The sequence below is a fragment of the Portunus trituberculatus genome, chromosome 5, assembly GCF_017591435.1.
Source record: "Portunus trituberculatus isolate SZX2019 chromosome 5, ASM1759143v1, whole genome shotgun sequence".
Lineage (NCBI taxonomy): Eukaryota > Metazoa > Arthropoda > Malacostraca > Decapoda > Portunidae > Portunus > Portunus trituberculatus.
The window spans coordinates 7,140,510-7,146,200 of record NC_059259.1 but is presented as its reverse complement, the minus strand read 5'-3'; the positions used below and the strand labels follow the sequence as shown (position 1 = coordinate 7,146,200).

The 5,691-nt window shown below is 41.7% G+C and overlaps 1 long non-coding RNA gene across 2 annotated transcripts; it reads left to right on the top strand.

The window, feature by feature from the left end:
* Positions 1 to 283: 283 nt before the first annotated feature.
* On the top strand, positions 284 to 3,724 carry LOC123514510. 2 transcript variants are annotated; one of them, XR_006677627.1, is made up of 4 exons: positions 284 to 378; positions 1,727 to 1,844; positions 3,270 to 3,400; positions 3,537 to 3,724. It is a non-coding gene; the product is annotated as an uncharacterized LOC123514510 (long non-coding RNA). The 2 variants fall into 2 exon arrangements; XR_006677626.1 differs by having other exon boundaries at positions 3,266 to 3,400; positions 3,537 to 3,723.
* Positions 3,725 to 5,691: the final 1,967 nt, after the last annotated feature.

Genomic DNA, 5,691 nt, shown 5'->3' with positions numbered 1-5,691 from the left:
TAAAAGAGGAGAGTGTAGACCAAGAGAGGAAAGTAACCGCATGGGACACGCGTCCTCTGCTCATCACTCATCATTCCTGTCACCCATCATGATCGTTTATGCCTTAAGGACCAAATGACCAACGTTTTCACTCAACGTGTTCACTCCATGCTGGAGTTCACCATGGAGAAACAAATGAAGATAGCGTTCCTTGTTAGGAGACGCCATCTTCTTAATGAGGGAGTGTAGCGAGCATGCTGGCTACTGGCTAGTCACACATCAACAGCTGTGTCTTGCTGCCAGGCCAACAGTTTTCAAGCAGCGGGAATCACCAAGGAAGACAAGCAGTCCAAGGCTTCACCACAAGCTCCCACACTGCCTTATCTTCATCAATTAAAGGTATATATAAGGCCATTCACTTACTGCTAGGTTAACTTTACATATGAGAGTGAAAACAGTAGTCAAATATTGAAAAGTGATGATATAGCGAGCATTAAAAAGAGCAAGTCGTTTGTATTAGCCGCTGATATTTGCTTCCTTTACTTACCGTAAGCCAAACATGTGTCAGAATGGAACCATTTGTCTGCCATTTCATATACCATAGTTAAAAGTTGTCTGTATGGCTTAATTTTGGCTAGGTGAGATGATAAAGGCTAAATATGGAGGTCCCGCCGCCATCTTTCCCGGTGTTGCCTCAGGTCCGCCTCCCCTCTAGGTCCCCCAGCCATCCCTCTACCCCCGCCAGCCTTCTGGCGGGGTGAGAGTGATTACTTTTTTTATATATTTCCTGACGTTAATATTACGCTTCCATGGTATGATTTTATGGTTTCTATAAATGTTTCGTTGTGTTTGAAGTGTATTCCGCGCCTGTGTTGGATAAATATGTGGCATTTAGTGGTGTTTTGTGGCGTATGTTAAAGGCTTTTTAACGGTCAAAATTTTCCCTTTCGATTTATGAGCTTTTTTATTTAAAGGTATAAGTGGGCCTTTGAGGCATCACAGGATCGCCTGTTCTCTTTTAAGCGTGAAATCAATCTATTGAGTGAAATATGTGGACTTTGAAATGGTGTTTGGTGGTGTTGAAAAAAAGTCTTATTTTTCTTTATTTTATTTGGTCATGTTTGTGCTTCTCGGTGTAACTCGCTGTAGAATGCGCTAAAAGATAGCGCAGATTCCGTGAAATATGGTAAAATACTCGCCAAGTGAAAATGGCTTGACTTTGCAGGGCGTTTCACCAAATTTATAAGTTTGAATGTTTTTTTATATTTAGCATACTTAATTTAGACATTTTTTAGAAACTAGTTAAGCTGGAGTTGTTTTGTTATTTTGAAAATTAGTTTTACTATTTATCACGTCATAAAATAATAGTTATTCGGCGGTGGCTTCGTTTTTTCGAAAAGTCATTTTTGAAATGAAATGATTTACGTAATTTAGCCGAGTCACCCCCGCTCCCGTTCTCTGTGATGGCCACAGTCTAGGTGGTGACCCAACATAGCCCCAGGCTGCCGCCTCTTTTTCAAACCCGCAGTTCGCCAATATTTTGGCTAATATCTAGTGATTCCTGCGTGTATTCATGTGTTTCTGGGTTCAAGTATGTAGATATTAGTAGCAGAAGGAGGAAGAAAGGAGAAATAAAGGAGAATAAGGAAGAAGGAAAGAGAAAAGGAGGAGAAGCCAAGTCACAACACAGTCTCCCTCCACATCCTTAATATTTTGCCTAATATCTAATGTTCTGATGTGTTTCTAGGCTCAGACGTGTAGATGGAAGCAATTGAAGGAAGAAGAAAGAGAAATAAAGGAGGAAGACCAAGAAGAAACGAGAAATAGAGGCGGAATAGAAGAAGGTGCCAAGGTGTAATATTTAGGTAAGTGCCCCTTTTAATTCTTTATAATGTATTTTGCTGGTTTTTGGTACGCATTTGGGGTGTTTTACGTGTGTTGCAGTGTGTTTTGAGGTGTTATAAGTGTGTTTTTGGGTGCATTTCGTATGTTTTCAGTGTGTTTTAGGTCCCTTAGGTGTATTTGACGTGCTTTGAGCGTGGTGTAGAGGCGTGTATAAGTATTGGTATGTGTTCAGTGTTTTGAGGGTGTTGCATGGTGTTTTGAGTGTGTTTTGCGGTAGGTTTTAGTGTTTCCAGTGATTTTTGAGTGTACTGGGTGTGTCTAGTGAGTTTTGGGTGTTTTTTGTAGCATTTTCAGGTGTTGTAGGCTGTTTTGAGTGTGTCTAGGGTGTGTTTGAGTGTCATGTGTTTTTTTGTGTGTACTGGGTGTTTCTAGTGAATTTTGGCTGTGTTTTCCGACATTTTGAGGTGTTGCAGAGGTTTTTTTAGGGGGTTTGGGGTAGTTTTGAGTATTTCAAGTGGTTTTAGTGCATATTAGGATGATTTCTTTATAAAATGGGTGTCTAGAGTAATGTGTGTTTGGAGTAATTTTGAAGTGTTTCATGGTAATTTTGCTGTGTTTTCGGATAAAATTGAGTGTTTTAAGTAGTTTTTGTGTAAACCAGGGGTCATGTGTGTGTGTGTGTGTGTGTGTGTGTATAGAAGATACTTGTAACTTGGGTGTCTCTGGTGTGTTTTGAGTGAGCTTTTTGTATTTTGAGGTGTTGCAGGGTGTTTCAAATGGTTTTTGTGTGTGTCGGGTGTGTATAGGGTGTGTTTTGTGGTGTGGTGTTGGTATTAGTGTATATCTAGTGAATTGTAAGTGCATTTGTTGGTACTTTGAGGTGTTGCATGGTGGCAGTATCCAAGGGGATGTGACAAAGCTACGTTGAAGAATTTCAAATTCTTGACCAATATAACAGGTTCAGCAGAATGTTCCAAATTGATACGTACAGTAAACTGAACAATGGTTTTAGTATTTTGTAAGCACGAGCATGAATTTGTAAGTGATCACTGAGTCGGTAGGTTTATGTGTGGGTGGGGTTAATTCACAGTACATAAGCTGGAGAACAATAAGATGAAAATAATGACAAATAGTTAATTTGTTTCGCAATATACATAGAGGTGAATGACCTTGGTTCCCTTTCTTATTGTAGGCAACAGTGATGTGAACCTTTAGACTGTCTGTGTGGGGGTGTAGTTTTTGTTGTCTATCTGTTATTTGTGTCTAAAGGAAAGATGGAGGACTGTGATGAACAGGATTGATGTAACTTATTGCTAGATTCTTTCTCTCATAAAACACCATCTATTCCATCTAAATTGACCTTAACATAGTCTAAGTCATGAATAATAGTGGTGTTAAAATAGAAAGCCAGCATCTCACTCACACAATACAATGTTGGCAGACAGACCTACAGACGACCACCGCACGGAAGAGCAACGACTTACGTGCCTCAGACAGTCAGTTCTCCTAGGGCGGTGTCAGTGGCATCCCGAAGCAGCGCATGTGTGACGGCTTCAGTGACTGCAGTAACGGAGAGGTGAGGAGAAGGCCTTGCTTAACTCGTGGCCTCAACTCCATTGTTTCATATAAAAGTTGCAGGTTTTCTGACATTGTATACAGTATAACAAAATGTCAACTTGACAGTACTGAAGCAAATGCCTTCCTTGTGGCAGGATGAGTTTGTGCAGCTGTGTGGCATTGACGAGTGCCAGGAGAAGAATGTCGGGTGTGTGTGAGCACCTGTGCATCAACACTCGAGAGTCATACTGCTACTACTGCCAGTGCCGGACATGCAGAATACAGACTCGTCAGGAAGTTCAACTGTGAAGGTGAGTCCTGCCTATACTGACACTGTCACCCTACGGTCTGTCTTCTTAAACTTGTCAGCCCTTCATCTCTACATTTGTGAGTCTTTCAATGCAATACTTAATTTAAGTTTCTGGCCAATGTGTTACCACGTGGTGCAGTTTTTGTTACTTGTATTTATTTTTCATACCTATTGATATGGCATTATTTTGTGAATGATACTCCTGTATATTTCTAAGGCAACACAATATCTCTTGATATAATAAAATGCATAATGTATCGACCTGTTTTCCTATCAGTTGAAAGAGATTCAAAACAATATCTGGTTTGCAAGTGAAGTGAAATTAGTCAACAATTTGTTGCATGTCGCCACAGCGTCAGAGGTGATATGATGTCACAATATAGTTGCATGGAAATACTAGTAGTAATGTGTAAACTGAATGCATGCCAGTGTGGTGGTGTTGCTGCTTACCTCACCACTCGCTATCGCCGTCGCCTCTTTCCCATGGCACTTTTCCAAGATAAAGAGTTATGATATGAGGAGGGAGAAAAAGAGAAGGAAGCACAGATGAGAGAACATAGAGAGGGAAATCTGCAAGAACGAGCTATGCAGGCCTTCGTGTGGCCACCACTCCATTAAAACAAATGACACCATTAAATTGTCTCTGTATGTGGTGTCTGTCTATTGGTGGACCACACCAAGTGTCTTCTCTCTAGGTTCATTCCTGTATATTGTATAGCATTCAGCTTGCACAATGTCAACTAATATCCTCTTCTGAAAACTGGGTGTTTTGATGAGATAGTTTGTTATACTCTTAATTCCTTCTATTCTTTCGTGTTCTTCTCTTCCTTTTCACTCACTCACTCACTTGTATACTATCATCTGATACTCTCACTGATAGATTGACTGACTGACTGACTGACTGACTGTCTAACTAACTAAGAAGTTGTGTAGGTGTGTGGTGTGCGTGGCCAGGCACGTGTTGCTGTACGTGAGTGTGCACGTTTAGCGATCTGGCAAATATATAGAGAACCTGTGGAAGACAAAAAACAAAAAAACAAAAAGCAAGATGCGAGGGGTATCCGATAAGTGTGTGACACCAAATAGAACTCGCCTACGCTTCCACCCACGTCCACGCCCGTACTAGGTGGGTTGATGAGCATGTAGTGAGATCGGGAGGGGTAGGCATGCCAACAAAGTCGATATAGGCGACAGAACACGGTATATAGGCAGAGGTTGGCGAAGAAATAGATGACACCTTTCTGTCCTGCTGGTGGAGATGTTTACATACAATGATTTAGCGACCTTTTAGCGACTTTTCAAGGTGGATCTGGTGACGTAGAATATTTTCATTTGGCAACTGCACACCTCCACCACAACAACCACCATCAGTTCCTCCCTCCACCACGGACATAATAAACACGTCTTGAAGGAAGGTTAGTCCGCCGCCCAGAGTCACCTCGGCTGGCTGGCTGGCCACCCCACGGTACTACTGTAGACGAGCGGTGGCGCGGCGGCGGTCGGGGTTAAGGGTGAAACACTGTATATGAATATTTTTTGTGCATTAAGGCGGGTACACACTTGTTGCATTTCCACGTATCGTATCATCGTTACGTAGCAATGTAGACGGAATAGCGTTGCACAGTTGGGTGTCGAAATATGATACATAGTTACGCAACGGGTTCGATCCCCCATTTGTCGGTCTTTCGGCGTCACCTCAAAGGAATGATACACAACTCACCAACCCTCGTGTGTGTGTGTGTGTGTGTGTGTGTGTGGCAGGGTGGCATTGTCGCGATGCAAGTTCAGTGTTGTCTTGGACGGGCACGAGTATTTTTACAATTTTGAACCCAATTGCAGAGAAACTCAAAATGAGTTGGGTGTATCCTTGTCGTTTTGATACAGTCCCGTGTGATAGGGAACTCTTGGTAGACTAATGATTGTTGTAGATGTACCAGATAACTACATTGGATTAATGTAAAGAGTAATTTTGCGTAAAAGCTGTTGTATGTATGAGAGAA